Here is a 16,641-nt window from a genome sequence, read left to right on the forward strand (position 1 = left end):
CAGACAATAGCCCCGTCCCTCATTGTGGTCTGAGCGCGTAGGCCCGTCCAGCGCGGGCGGCCCTGCCCCGGCTATGCGCGGCAGCTCTCAGCTGTCTTTCTATTTTCGGGACCGCTCAGGCATACCTCCACCCAGCTGGGTCACCAGAGACAATGGACATGCCGCCTTGTCCAAACATAGGCCCGCAGACAATCCGACGCACTCCAGGATCCCGGCGAGAGCCCCGCGGCCTCGTCGGCCCAATAAAACTAACTGAAAGGGTTAACAAGACTAAACACGTGCTATGCGTCGTGATTGATGGGAATTTGTTAGTGCGCTCCACTGTGTGATGGTGAAAATGAGTTACTGTCCATGTCAGCGATACGTCGCTTAAACTTTTACAGTCACAAGCGAGTAAAATGTCTGGTAAGCGCAACTTCACAGTTTGACTTTTTGCATTCTTGGAGAGAAGTTCATATTTACCTTCCAGCAAAAAAAAAAAAACGATAACAAAGGGGAGGCTATTGAGGTCGACATTTTGAAGTCGGCACAAAGATAGTGATGGAAAAATGAAGCTTCATGAAGCATTTTTTTCTCGCTGGTGCCCTTGTTTCAAAGATAAAGGCTAGTGCTGTGGAACTGCATTAAATTCTCACTACCTCTTTAAACCACAAGTGCCATCTAGAGGTGTCCAAAATATTACAAGTGCTTCATGAAATTTCATTTTGCCATCACTATATAAAGGCGGGAATATCAAGCTTCATGAAGCATGTGTGATTTTTCTACCTCTCTACATGATGCTCTTGATTTATTGATAAAGGCTAAAGCAATAGAAATGTATTACATTTTCATTACCTCATTTGAAGTACAAGTGCCATTTAGAGGTATAAAAAATATCACAAGTGCATCATGAAGCCTCATTTGACCATCACTACATAATTGTAGGAAAATGAAGCTTCATTATTTGTGATATTTTAACTTCTCTAGATGGTGCTCTTAGTTCAAAGATAAATGATAGTGCAGTGCAAATGTAGTAATTTCACTACCTTTTTAAACCAAGAGTGCCATCTAGAGGTGTCAAAAATATAACAATGGCTTCATGAAGCTTCATTAGGACATCGCAACATGATGGTAGGAAAATGAAGCTTCATGAAGCATGTTTGATTTTTCTTCTCCTGGAGATGATGCTTTTGGTTTATAGATAAATGCTAATGCAATGGAAATGTATTCAATTTTCACAACCGCTTTGAAACAAGAGTGCCATCTCGAGGTGTCAAAAATTGCTTCATGAAGCCTCATTTGTGTTGCGGTGAAAGGCAAAGCAAGCGCACACATTGATTAGTTTATTTGTAACGTTTTGTCACTACGGCATGAAAAGGAAGGACTAGATGAAGCTGGCTGAAGCTTCATGAATCATTTGGATGTGATTTTGGATGTAGAGCGAGATAATCCGATACTGTTCTTTTTTCAGGCTGATATCGTAGCTAGCTGACAGCATTTCACTCTTGGCTTTTTAGGACGATTGCAAGGATGCATGTTGCTTGGTCTACGCTGGCGTCAAGGTCCTGTATGTGTCCTTTACACATACACATATGCACACGCATTATGCCACCTGCTATGTTTGGCAACTGCTCAAACATAAAGTGAAGGAAATGCCATGCGGCAAATGTGTTGCAAGTTCATTTCTGATGTTTCAGTCATCACTCATTTTCTAGAGCCGGTTATATCCTCACAAGGGTCGCAGGCTTGCTGGTGCCTATCCCAGCTAGCTTTGGGCAGTATATATTTAGATAATACTTGATTGTTTGTGAATTTAAGAGATTTGATCCATCTGTCACTTAGAGTTATAAAAGTGAATATTATGCTATTTTGCGATTTTCTCAAAATGAGGGATCCTGAGCTGTGTAGTTAGAAAATAGCAATAAAAAGTACAAAAAATGAAATCAGGTGTGCTTTGGGAAATCATACAATTTCACATTTTTGGGGGGTAATTTTTGGAAACAATGTGACGTTATCAGCTGTGAGAGAAATAGGTTGCAGCGTAAACGTGTAATAAATATTCTTGGCCAATAGATGGCAGGACAGTACAAGATCTTAAAAGGGCGTCAAACGATGTTTAATGATTCCTAATGGTAAACCTTTGATTTGAAGGATGTTATACTGTTAATATAGGCTACGGAGTTACAATTTATATCTTATTTTAATTTCAAATGTAATCATTTTTCAGCTGGTGGTGCGCCCTGAGATTTTTCCAAAGAAAAAAAGTGTGCCTTGGTTAAAAAGAAGGTTGACTGATAGCGATATCAAAACAATATGTTTACGGGCCAATAGGAGTGGACTACTTGGCAAAAATGCAAATCAAACACAGCTAAGCGGTGTCGGTTCATTTCTCACGTTATTTTCAACAAAATCCACAGTTTTGAAGCAAGAAGTCCAGAATAAAACTGAATAGTAAGCTGCCAAAGTTTTTTTTAATTTCCCGCTGAGCTAGGAGGTTCAAAAATATCACAGAAACAAAACCCTGAAGAGATTTCCAAAATTTCACCAAGTGGTCCCATGCTATTGCCGCGTCCCCGTTTTAAGTCTGAATTCCTGATTGCCACCTGGCCCCCCAACATTTAACAGCTAGCGAGGCCCCAGGATGCTGCGAACAAGCCTGGCAGGTGAAAACAGTCCTGGGGGGATGCTTTCCTCTCTGAGACATCCCAGAAGGCTCGGCTTGGAATTCAGCGGTGCTGCTTCATGGCAGCGGGCCACGAGTGTTGGAACAGCTGCCTTACTCTCGCCTCAATTTTACAACCACATCACAAGTGTGTCAGCAGCCTTGCCGCTCGGCACGTAGAGAGTGAAACAGTGTGAACAGCGGCAGCTGGCTCGCAAAAAAGTTTATTACATGTGGGAAGAGACAAAAAGTAGATGAAATAAATCCGAAGACGCCACATTTACCGCTTCGCATCTAAACAAACAATGGACTGTGATTTCGAATTCAAACGAGATAAATAAAACCAAATAGGAGTAGTGTTAATCACTGGCGCCCTCTACTGTTTAAAAGTATTTAGTACAAGTCAATTTTTAACTGTGACGTGACGACCCCTGACGAGGCAAGGCAAAAGTCACAACACAATTAATGTGACATAAATTGTGCTGTTGTTAAGACAAAAATACACTTTTTACATAATGTACATAATGTATTAAGAAAAGAGTAGGTGCCCAAAGTGGAGATGCGTTAGTTCAACTACTTTACTTTTCTTAGCTCCAGTCAGAGAAATGAGAATGGAGATTTCACATCTACGAGGCATGGGGGATGAGGGGGATGGACCCAAAACGTCGAAAACACAATCCAAAGTAACAAATCAAAACTAAAAAAACAAAACAAACAAACCTAAAATTAACGGATCTAATCAACAAAACTATCCTACGTCACTAATGACAACATATACAGTGAAAGTAAAACAGTGACAGTCAGACAATAACCCGACAAGAACCTAAAGGAAACTGGAAACTAAGTACACTCACAACCAATGAGACAACACGGAGCACCTGAACGAGAAACAATTTGAGGAGGTAGCTGATTGGCTAACACCTGCGAAGCAGATTAACGCAGACAGGTGGGCACAATCACACTGATGAGGACAGACACCAGGGGGGAAAAAAAACAAAAACATGAACATAAACACAACTCAAAAACACAATTAAAACCCCAGAAAAGCCATTGGAAGAATGTTTACAAAGCCAATTTTCAAGCGGTGAAAATATCTTTGCTGAAACCATCTCTTGTCTATATTTTCCAATCATGTACACACATGCAAGCAAGGGGAACACTCCAGTGAAGATTCAAAATTTGCACCTCAAAACTATCATTCAAACACAAGTCTACAATGCTGTTATGCGGTGGTTTATATTCAAGTGAGTCAAAGACCTCAAACGCATCGTTTATAGGCCTTGCTTGGGAATACTAACACTGAAACAAAGGATGACTTGATTATTTCGAAGCTTCAGCTAGGGCAAAAGTCCGAAGTTAAACCTTCTTTTTGATTTGTTTGTGAGTCACATTTTAACCAGCAGAGGGCGACATACTCCATTTCTTTTCTCTGCGTGTACTTGTGTTCACAAAATTGCGGAGGAATATCAAGGCACCGTAGCAATACCCCATCGGGTTGGCAGGGGACGCCTTTGTCTTCCTCTTACTGGCACATAAATCAGAAAAAAATGTCCCACACTCATATTTTGTGGTCAGTGTGCATTCTGAAGGTGGAGTCATGGGTGGAGTTGAGCAGCAAAGACATTCTTAAAGGGCCTGCAGCAAATGTGAACTCAACCAACTAAGAAGTTGTGTTGAAGATTCGCATTCTGAAATACACTCCACTGTTAAAGAAAATGAAACTTAGCATTCAAACTACTTCCAAATTGAAGAATTGGATCCTAGTTGATACTAGGGTTGGTTTGGTCACAAGTGTCTTTTTTTGCTGGTCAATAATCTTGGACTCTGATATGATTGTGGGAAACACCAAGAGCGAGTCAGTCAGCATGAATAGGGGGGAAGTTTAGTCATAGTTACTCATAACTTCGTTTGACCAGCTGGAGGCATAGAAAGAGCCCAGTAAACAACTTCAAAAGCACCGTTTTTGATTTTTGACAGTTAGAAATAGTTTAACTTCCGTTTTAAAGTATGGTTTATATTTTACTTTATATTATTTATTTTATTTATATATTTTACTTTAATTTATTTATACGTTATATTTTATGTTATTATTTATATAAAAGTCTGTATTAGGGTCTTTATATATTACTGGACGAAATACCACACAAGGGTCAAAGTTGATTATTCTGCAACGTCTTTGTGAAATAAACTCCCATGACTGCGATTGCTGCATTGTTGTAAACATTTCGAATGAGGAGTCTTGCTCTTTCCTTTTCACGCGAAATTTTATGTGTTTGTGTGGCCTCCTGAAATCGTTATTCTCTGAAGACCTTGTTTGTCGACTTCTCAGTGACTCCGCCTTCTTTCTGCCATGTCGACCTCTCGTCACACCACATATGTTGCATGTCGACAAACAGCACCATCTACCGTCGGCCCAACGTGTACTGCAGCCTACTGAGCCCAGCTCACATGTGGTCCAGACATTTTTTTTTCGGAGTGAGCAAACCACAGCAAAGAGTCGCTTTGATGACACGAATACATGAAGATGAGATTTGCAAGTAAAATGACAATCCGTGCCAAGGAGGAGTCGGTGCCAGGCTTGAACGAAACCCCGCCTGGTTCTATTTAATCCCCGATATTTGTCATTGGAACAAAGAGCGATTGAAATAGTTGTGTTTCTCAATGACAGGAAGGGGCTATCGCATAGGAAGTGGAAGTAGGAGCGTCCCTCTGGCAGTCACAAAAGCCCCCACGGCGGGCCGCTGGCCTGCCCGCCTGCCCATCCTGTAGCTGAGAGCCGTGTGAGCCAGGAACACCCCCTCTCCGCAGGCCCATGGCTGCCTGCTAGTATTTTGGTAATCGTCATCCTCCCTGACCTGCTGGCCCGATCCTGGCGCCAGGAGTCTCCACACCTCCCCTCCGCCTCCTCTCGCCGACTCCCCCCGACCCCGTGGATAATTCGAACCAGCTGTTGCAAGGTGCCTGCTTCCAGTGATGGAAGGAGCCTGTGCCAAAGCAAAAGTACCACAGCAGCAATGTAAACACCAATCACACATAATTCCTGCATCCAATGGGAGTACGGGTACCCCTTCGGTGGACGCGAAGGCACTTCGAGGGGGGTATTGGAGATTTTAACGGGGTTTCTGTGCATATCAGCGAGCCTAATCTCATGCTGTGACAGTATGTTTCTTTTCAAATTACGAGCAAATAAATTGGAACATGAAGGAACCTATTGCTAAATTGTGTTATAGTGACTCCTTTGCAAAACCTTGCATGCTTTTTTTTTTTATGGTCTGGTTCAGAGGTGTTCAAAACTTTGGCCCGGGGGCCATCCGCACTTTTGCAGCCCATGGCACATGAAGGAATATCAAAATATCAGGCACAGAGGGACGAACGCACCCAATCACACCTAAGGACGACTAAGAGTGTCCAATACACCTGCCGTGCATGTTTTTAGAGTGTGGGAGAAAGACGGAGCGCCCAAAGAGAAACACACGCAGGCTTGAGGAGAACATGCAAACTCCACACAAAAAGGTTAACGCGAGATGGATTTGAACTCGGGGCTGTGAAGCAGACGTGATACCCGCTCTTCTTCTGAGCCGCCCACATGGCATGCAATGCTAATGAAAAAAAAAACCCACGTTGTCGCTATTTGGGTGAAATTTCAGCTCCCTCGTCATCTTTCAATGCTTTTCGTTAGTTGTGAAATGTCTTTGATGTGAAAATCAAGGATTATTGACCAATTGGTACAAAATAGCTTAGCAGCGCCCTCTTTTAAGTTTTGTAAGGAAGCATCCGCAGTTGTTTGTATCACCTAGACCTACAAAAATTAGGTACATGTCGCACCCTAAAATGCAAGAAAAAGCCCATGTTGAGACTGAAAATGAGCCCGAATGGAACGTCGTACAAACGTTGTTATCGTAGCTACTGCAGGTGGAACGACTTTTCTTCAAGACTTTTTGAGCACGTTGCCCTTCATTTAAAATAATAATAGAATTGAATACAATCATAAGTCATCGAATTAGCTTGATTTTTTTGAATAACAGGATGACTTTGGGCCATTTGAGGGGGCTGGGGGGGGGTTCCTAACTCTGCTTGGGGTCTCATTGGTTAGATCCGGGCCAATCGCAGGCTTACTGCCTGGTTGCTGCCTCAAAACAAATCTGCATGGATTTCACCAAACATGTCATATTTGCCGCCATTTCGACTGTTAATATTTGCTCTTGGCGATCCGTCACGAGTTTCGCTGACCCGAACGGTTTCGTCATCCCTCGAACCGTCTCGTCTTAATCAAAAGGAATGTGTGTCGCGGCGAAAAGGAGGAAGGCGGGCAGAATTCAGGCCTTCATTGGAATCACATGAAGAGCATGTGCGTCCTCGGTGATCAAGCGATAGCGAGATTTAGGATCGTCGCCGAGGAATGTTTGTCAAGTGGGACGCCGAGACAAAGACGCGGAGATTCCGACTCGCGCCGCAATGTGAGCCGGCGGAGGGAAAAGAAAACACAAATACTTTCGGAGTGGCCTGTTTCTATTTTCCGTTTCAGTGTTTTTGCCATTTGTGGGGTCCATGTGAAATAAGGTGCCTCTCTGTCTATGCTCTGACCGCATCGGAACATTGTGTTACGATTGAGGGGAACCCCGAGCTTTTGATCCCCGATCCACAACCCCCCCAGCGCTGCTGAGTAATGGCCCGCAAGTGAACAGACTACATATGTGCGCGTGACAGAGGTTTGGATTGTTCTTCACAAGGCGCTAGCGGCGCGTTTGCCTTCTAGAACAGATATCAGAGACAGTTATCAGAGACAGGGTGACGGGGGGGGGGGTCAATGCTACAAACAGCCGTTCTGGTGGAACGCTGGAGAAAAATAGTTCATGCTGCATTGGGATTTCCTGCCTATGCCCTGGCTAGCCTCTCCCTTTTGTTGATTTTTTTTGGGGGGTTGATTTTAATGTCTGGAGCAAGCGCAAAAAAAAAAAAAAAAAAAAAAAAGTCATACAGGGACCGAGTGGAGAGAGAAGCTAAAGACAATGGTAAACGCAGCACCTGCAGCACCTTCTCCTGTCTGTAATGAAAAATGCTCTAAATTTTACACACTGTCCCTTTAATGATTTAGTTAGTCAGCTGAATTTGTTTGTAAATTAAGGTTAAAAAAAAAAGAAGACAGTCAGAAAAAATATTTAATATAACTAAATATACAATATTTTAACGGAAGGCAATATTAAAGGTCCCATCAATGACACACTCAAAGCAAGGGCGTCACACTCATTTTAGCTTGCGGGTCGCATAGGGGAAAATCTTCACCCAAGTGGGCAAGGCCAATAAAATCATATACGGTATTTACATAACTTTAAAACAACAAGGTCAGATTTATTATTCTTTGAATACCGTCCAAAAGTCCCATCGCTAACTCACGAGCTGAATTCAAAGCTCAAGGTGTATGAACCCATGAATTTCATGAGTGGGGGCCAATCCGGGCAGTTAATACGGTCAGGTCTCCATAAATTCCATTTCCTCCTTTGCAGTGTCCGCCCACAAGCTCAGGGAAAAGGAACTGACTCAGTATAGTTTTTGCACTCTTGGCTCTGGCAGTGACATGCAACATATTTGGACGGCGTTATCTGATCTCACGCCGTCCACAGCTGGAATACGCATCGGCTGCCATGATATGGTTCCTGCGAAAGGAACGGGACAAGGCTGGCGCTGAATGTGAGGAAGACAGGTGCCTGGCCATTTGGCTGCGCTCAGACATGTCGCCTTGGTGCCAAAGAGGAGGTGGGCGGGTGGGGGGGCGTGGTGTGGATGAGGGGCTGCAAATCAGTACCCGTCTTTGATCTTAGGTGCGAGCGGCGCAGCTAAGGGACATGTGTCAGCCATTAGCATTGTGGCGAGAGTGTGGCTGATCGCAGGTTCTGCTGGCGTGGAGCAGACAGGGAAGGATGTCGTCAAAGTGGCTGCTAATAAACTCTGAGCTTGGTGTCGAGGCTGGAGGATGGGTGCCCCCCATTCCCTAAAAAAAATAAAACAATGAAAGAGGAAAGTGCTCTCTACAGGGATGGAATGAGACACGAATCCCACGAGACGAGATGTCTCATCAGATTGAGTCCACCGGAACGAGACGGGATTTGATCAAAATCTGTGATATAAAACCATGCCTCAGAAAAAAAAGAAAAAAAAACTATATATATATATATATATATATATATATATATATACTGTATACAGGGGTCGCAGGCTTGCTGGTGCCTATCTCAGCTGGCTCTGGGCAGTAGGCGGGGGACACCCTGAACTGCCAGCCAATCGCAGGGCACACAGAGACGAACGACCATTCACGCGCCCAATCACACCTAAGGGCAATTTAGTATGTCCAATTCACCTGCCATGCATGCTTTTGGGGGGTGGGAGGAAGCCGGAGTGCCCGGAGAGAACCCAGGCGGGCTCGGGGAGAACATGCAAACTCCACACAGGAAGGCCGGAGCCAGGTGGATTTGAACCGGGACCTCTGAACTGTGTATATATATACAGTATATATATATTTCCACTCAATTATGAATGACCAATTTTTATCTTTTTTTTTCATAATCAACTTTTTTTTTTAAATATACCCTTAGACATAATGAACCTCAGAACACACATTTGAGTCAGCTTGGTTTGTTGAAAAGTGATCAGTATGAACAGCAACTGTCAGGCTGTGAGCATCAAAGCAAATCCAAAGCGTAAAGTGTGCAAATATCATCATAATTCCCCAAATATAGGATGGACCTGTTTATTGGATGCGCCCTTAATTCTAGAGTCATATTCTATTTTTTCTAATGTTCCCATGTATAAGACGCAACGACAGTTTGGCAACAATATAAACACTATAGCAAAACAGAGTAAATCTTTCTTGTGTTCATATCCGTTAAGTGTGTATCAGATTTTCCAAATTGTGAGCAGTCAGTGAACGCAGCACCAGCGTAACATTGTTTTTCCTTCTTGCAACGCAGTTCAAGTACAGTATACACTGTACTGTATACTATACAGTATGTTGTTATAAATACCCGAAGCTGTGCACCATCCACGTTCCATTAAGTTTACGATTTTGTGTACATGTCAAATGACCGTAATTAATAAAGGGGTCAAATGGAATACCTTTCTGTGTTCTCTAACCGATGCACTCTTAATTGAATCAGCTGGAGACATCACAACCTGCGACATCACAACGAGCTACTGTTAGCTGCATTGATGTGCGCCCTCTAGCTTGGCCCGTTACGGTAATTATTGTAAGTAAGAATATGGCCAATAGAAAAATGCCTATCTGTGCATCAAAACTTGGTTTACGTGGCTGAAAAATAATCTAATCTTTAAATGACTGTTTATACCTTTGGCCAAGATTTTTTTTGGGGGGGGTGTCTTGTATGCAGGGAATTATGGCATTTGTTTTATTTTGAAGTCTCTCCACGTTTGTTTTATTGTCAGAGCAGCAACAAGTAAAAGCCAAAACACAGGGCTAAGAAAAAAAGATCTCGCGTGATCTCGTCCCATCCCGACAATGAAACCGGCGTCGGGCTTTCATTACGCTTTGTGGTGGACGCACTTATGCTAAACTGATCACACAGGAAGTGAGATAGACCATTTCATTGAAAGGCATTGCTGCCAGCAATCACTGTCTTGGGAAAGGGGGGAAATGGAAAGCAGATGTCTGAGATCCACCATGAATATGTCAAAGCTCCTGGACTATGTCAAATCCCCCATGTCCCTTTGGAGTACAGAAACGTTTCTGCTGCGTCATCACTAACAAACGCGGTCCCGGCGGACGCATAAGCAGAGACGCTTTGCTTGTGCCACCGGAGGATTTTCTGGCCTCAAGGCATTCTTCCCTTTGGACGCTAACTTCCCATATCCGAAGGCCGCGTAGGGTGGCAAATCTCTCAGCACTCCTTTATGGACAGAGTGCTTTCTCTTGCTTGAGAAAATAACAAGCTATAGAGTAATGACTTAACAAGCAACAGGATAATGGCTTCAACATGTGCTGCGCCGGGAGAATTCGGGTCGGTGCCAGCGGTTGCTTACTCGCATGTGTATGTGTGCGTCTATTGTTTAGAGGGAGATGTTTGAAAGTTGGGACACCAATGAACACATGGACTTCAGTTGAGCCCGCAAGACTTTGTTTAGGGGGGGCGGTCGGGGACGGGATGGGGTGTGTGTCACAATGGCGGGGGACGGCCTGAGGCTTTTCTTTGGGAGAAGCGGGTGTTTTCCATCATAAGCAGCTGTAGCGGCGGCCTCCCACGCAGACCCGCGCTGATGTGTGATAACCTACATCTGGGCGAGCGGCCCGAGACGCCGGACAGCAGTGGGAACGGTTGTCATAATTGGAACGTCGTTTAATTTCGCCCTAGTATTTGGAGCTAGCTCCTTTCATTTTCTCAAAAATTGACAGCGCCTTGTAGGGATGGCATGAGACACAAATCCCACGAGATGAGATTTTACCCCCCCCAAATGCTCTTAATGCTCCATTTAGGCTGACATGATCGAGATAAATGACTCTGCATATTTTGATGTTGATAGCCTGGCACTTGCTGTTCCTACTGATCAATCTTTAACACACTGGGCTTCCTCAAATGTGCTTTATTAGCCGCTAGCTAGCTTCTCTTCAAGCGCTCCATACAGGCTGGCATGATTGACAAATATGACTACATTTGCAGTTCCTATTGACCTTTTCTTAACACATTGGACTTACTCAAATCAGATTTATTAGCCGCTAGCTAGCATCTCTTAAATGCTCCATATAGGCTGGCATGATTGACATAAATGACACTGCACACTTTGATGCTGAGAGCCTGACAGTTGCAATTCCTACTGATCACTTTTGAACACATTGGACTTACTCAAATCAGATTTATTCGCCAATGACTGCACACTTTGATGTAGACAGTAATACAGTTGCCGTTCCTACTGATCACTTTTTAACACATTGGCTATTCTCAAATGCACTTTTACAGATGGAACATTTATGTCATAGACCAAACTTTTATGGGAAGAGATTTGGAGGAGGAGGAAAATAGTACGATGCTTAGCACAATTTCAAGTAAAAAAAAAAATTGATAAAAAATGACCCCAAATATTCGATAGCTGCCGCCCTACCAAAATACTCATACATGCCTTTCGGGCATTCATCAATTCACTCCACACTTGAACCTCGAAAGTGTCAAAGCAGCACCGCCATTCCATTGCCTTTCAGGAGTTTTTGCGACCAAAATGTGAAATGACTGGCGCATGATTACCAACGCTCTTCCTGACAGCACTTTGTGTATGACACTTGTGTCCGCTCTGGCAGGACCAGGCTTGCCATGCTTCAACCCAGTTGCATCAAATCCAAAGTCAGAGGAGACAGGAGGTGAGACAATGTGTTCCTCCGCATACTCACTGATGATGTTTACACGCTGTTATGCGCAGACATGTCGCGGCAGGTGCACGAGAAAAGAGCAGCAGCAGCTCTTTCATAATCTGCATGTTAAGGCCTGCGGCGATATCGCAACGTCCTCTTGCACCTTGCCTGGGAGAGTATACTCAAGGTGACACAGGTGAAATTTCCTAAAATGCCACAAGGACTGTAATTATATCCAAACGTATTGTCTTGAAACCATGAGGAAGTCTGCATTGATTGTTTTTTTTGTTTTTTTTTGCTTCGTGACTTGTTGAAGGAATACAGTGTTCCCTAACTTTACTTTTTGTGGCTTGGTGTTTTTTTTTAAAGGCTGTTGCTTTACAGGAGCGCTTAACTGATGTATTGCAATAACACTCCAGCGCCCTGTCCTTGGGGTCTGAAGCAGTCTAACAGCCTGTTAATACTCGGTCTTGTTCAGCAGCAAATGAAGGCACTTTATACATCTAAAGAGTCCTGGCATATAAGAGGGGTTTTGGCAACTGCTTTCACAGGCGGTGCGCTTGTGGTTGCGAGTGATAGTGCTGTGCGAGGATGTACATTTGGGAGAGGGGCGGGTGAGTGGAATCATGAGGGAATGACAAGAAATGCTGAGCCTGGCACTTTAAGAAAACTTACATTGTGGTGAATCTGCGGGCGTAGTGCTCAGGGCTGCAAGGAGAGTTAGCGGCCGTTCACCACCCTTGTGTGTTGTAAAAAAAATAGGAAGTTTGTGCCCAAAAAAGACAGATGCCTCCGTAGTACGGTTAGGAGATCACTGGATCTGGGAAAAAAAGGGAGGCAAGGTTTTATCAAACACATTTCCCACACTTTATTTATGTATGTACAATGTCCAAGAAGGGGCAAATCCAACTTTGGCGGAATTCACTTATACGCGAATCCCCGTTAATTGTGAAAAACAAGGGAACACTGTATTCCCTTAGCTTGTGCAGTTGTGATGAAGAAATGACTTTGTCAGCCTTTGACAGAGCGTTTGCTTGGCCAACTCCTTTGCTGACACAGTGCACAAGAATCGGGGAGTTTTGACAGTCAAGAAAGCTCGGTCAAGACATTCTGACACTTGTCTTGTTTCCTGTCCCGGCCATGTAAAAGCTGGACTTTTATTTTCTCCCCATCAAGAGCAATGTGAGGCAATGTCCCGAAGGACGCAGGGAAAGCAAAGAGCCCAGACGCCATGCATCCCTCCGCCCCCCGCCCCCTTCCTTTTCCAACGCTCTGCTTCTCGCTGGCAACGACTGTGCAGCAACACATGTCTCTGATCAAGTTGGGCCTGCGTCATCAGTTAGTAAACTCCGGGCTCCAGGAAAACCAACAGAGAGCACATTCATAGCCGACGACCCTGTGACTGAGTGTGTGATTCATTACTCTTTAATATGTGCCCCCCCCCCCCATCCTTAAACCCACCCAAGCACTTCTCCGATGCAGCCCTGGGGCAACCTCGCAGCCTGATCAGATCCATCATTTAACGTACTTGTGCTCTTATCGCTTTTGGTACTCATTTTTATTTTGTTTTTTTTTACTAGAAGCAGCCGTTTTGCCTCGGCCCCGTTTGGAGCTAAGAGGTGCCAAATTAGTTCTCGCTAACATTCAAACCAGTACTGGGAACTTTAAAAACATTAAGAAGATCGCAAACTGCAAGAGGAGATTCCTGGAAAAGGATTTTTTTTTTGTTAACACCAAGACATGAGCAATGAAGCAAAGTGCTAATCTTATCTTGAGGTAACCACCAGAAATAATACATGACGTGTGAAGTATTGCCTCCGTTATCGCTGGGTTAAGTTTCCAAAAATACCCGCAATAATTGAAGAGGTTGATTTTTTTTCTCTTGTTCATTTTTTGGTTTGTTACTGATTGATTGATTGAAGATACAAGCACATTTGAAATAAATAAAACAAAAGAAAGGTGAAAAGGCCTTGTTTTTGTCATATGAAGTCTAATTGCAATTAAGTAAGAATTGGCATTATTTTTATTTTTATTTCGGGCACATTGATGCACTTTTTTCAGTTTTAAACTAACCTGTAACCCATATAAACGCCGTAAAAATGTTATTGACAGGTGTTGAAAGTTGCTTTATATTGGTTTTATCTTTTGTTCATGTTTAAAAGCATACAGTTAGGTATAATTTTATTTATAGACGGCGTGGAAAGTGGGAAGGGAAGGTTTTCTCTTTTCTATGGGGGGTTTTGCAAAATATAATTGAGAAGCAGTGGTGTAGCGATTTTTACCCCTGTGTCCCAATTTCCAATTGTCCCATTTTTTTTTTTAGATCATCCATTGCAGACAATCAGCCTCCTGTCTATGACCGTAGCATGTCAATAAAATGAGCAATGGCGCTCAGGTGACAGTCACAAGTGTGAAGAGACCCATCGCACGGATGTTGGAATCGGGTCCATGTGAGCAGGCCACTGTGAATGGACGCTTTTTTTTTTTTTTCCCAAGGAGAGCTCTCTCAAAGTGTTTTGTGTCATGAGCCTTGTTTACGAAACGCCGACAGCGCCATCCTTTCCGACCGAGTCCCAACTGCCCCCACGACCGAAAAGCCACCCCAAAAGCTGGGCCATTTGAGCAGCCGCGGGTGGGACAGCTGATGCGGGGGGGGGGGGGGGGGGGTTCGGCACTTGATCCCTGCGGCTCCTCGGCCCGGGCCGCTTTTTGCGGGGGAAAGTGGGCCAACGTAAACTCCGACTTCCTGTCGGCCTCGTCTCACAGGGGGAGAAACGATCTTTCAGCGAAGAGGGACGCACACATAAATAGAAATTGTGCTGTAGAGTCAGGCAGAGAGAGGGAGCGAGGAATATACAAACATGACGGGGTTCAGGAATGTTAAACACATGCTTTATGGCATAAATAGCAGCCACTTTTGGTAAATTACAGTGAGTGTTCTGGCACTGTAGAGCACGCAGCAGGAAAACGCTCTCGGATTTCACATTTAGGGCCCGCGCTCTCCTCAAGGAACAAGACGGGGAGCGTCTTGTGTTTTCTTTTCTCTATAAAAAGGCAGAAACAAGCGCGGCAACGTGATGCAGCAAAGCTTTTAAGGGTTTGCTTTGGCAAAGTCGAGCCCAACACGCTCTGTGGCAAAAGTGGGATGAGAAGACAGAGAGACATGCCAGGATTTAAAATATATAAAAAAAAAAGATTGCATCATGAGTTATATGCGTCTGGGGTTTTTTTTAGGCGAGGCGGTGTGTCAAAAACGGTGGATAATAGGGGACGGGATGAGACACAAATCGCACGAGAAGAGATGTCTCACGAGATTGGTGATTGTAACCGTAATTTACCAAATATAGGGCGCAACAGTGTATAGGACGCACCCTTAATTTTAGTGTCAAATTCTAGTATTTTCTATGTAACCGTGTATAGGCTGCACCAACAATTTGGTGACAATGGAAAAACTATAGCAGAACAGAATCAATTTTTCTTGTGACCATATTAGTAAATTATATATTTAATGCAGCTTAAGTGTGTTTCAGATTTCCCACATTGTGAGCAGTCAGTGAATACAGCGCCAGTGTAATGTTGAATGCGCTCAAGGCAGTTGTTTTTTCTTTTCCTCGCGGCGAAGCTCAAATTCTTTTTGCCATAAAAATCCGTGTTCCACTAAGTTTATAATTGTGTGTATTTGCCAAGAGATCGCAATTATAAACTCTTGATTGAATGAGTTGGAGACATTATAACCTCTCCGTTTTAGTAATATTCCTGTGTGCGAACAAGGGTGGACTCAGACGTAGGTTCAGTCTGCTCGCTTCTTTTGAAAATAAATCCATTACATCCTTCAGTCAACTGACGTTTAGTTCCCCTCAATTGGCAACTGAGCGTAATTTCAAAATGTGCCGTGTTGAATCACGACTCGCTGCGGGAGTGAGGAACAGTTTGTGCAGTAGAAAGAATCGCTGCGACATTCTTCCGGGAAGATCTTCAGGATAAAAGCATACCAAGGTGTTTGTATCCATAATTAATTATTTGGTTTGCTAAGGTTTGTTTTGAAGTTTGCCGACGAGTTTCTCCTTCTTCTGAGTATTCCATTGCACTTGTAGCCAAACAAGCCCGCTCCAAAAATTAAAAAATGGATCTCAAGATACGACAAATCTTGTGGTGTTTTGATTCTCGTGAGATCTTGTCCCATCCCTGGTAGATAAGTGTTTTCCTTAGAAAAAAAAAGTCAAAGAACAAGTCAAGAGCCTGACCTCGGGACATGTTGCCAGCTGACATTTTGAAAATAGTCCTGAACTAACTGGCAACAGCTGAGAGTTTAATAGGCTCATCCCGGATGAGACACAAGATCATCATGGCCAAAGGGGACCGTTATCATCGACTCGAAATCCAGCGTTGCAGATGTCGGACAATCTGGCGAATTGACTTTCAAACGAGCCAGTCTGAAGTTATACAATGGTTCCAAAGCCTGCGGGCTGCACACGTACTGGATATCCCTGAGTCAGGAGGAAATAAGAAACTGCCGTGGAACAGTTTACCTCACTCTGGGCTGGCTCGACTCCGCTCGGCTGGGCTCTGGCCCACGCAGCCCGACCGCCTGACTAATCTGACGGAGAGCAAAGGGGAGCCATGGGAAGGTGAGAACACATTGACTCACCGT

Source organism: Hippichthys cyanospilos, chromosome 9 (assembly GCF_059441005.1).
Source record: "Hippichthys cyanospilos isolate Australia breed blue-spotted pipefish chromosome 9, RoL_Hcya_1.0, whole genome shotgun sequence".
NCBI classification, from domain to species: Eukaryota; Metazoa; Chordata; class Actinopteri; order Syngnathiformes; family Syngnathidae; genus Hippichthys; species Hippichthys cyanospilos.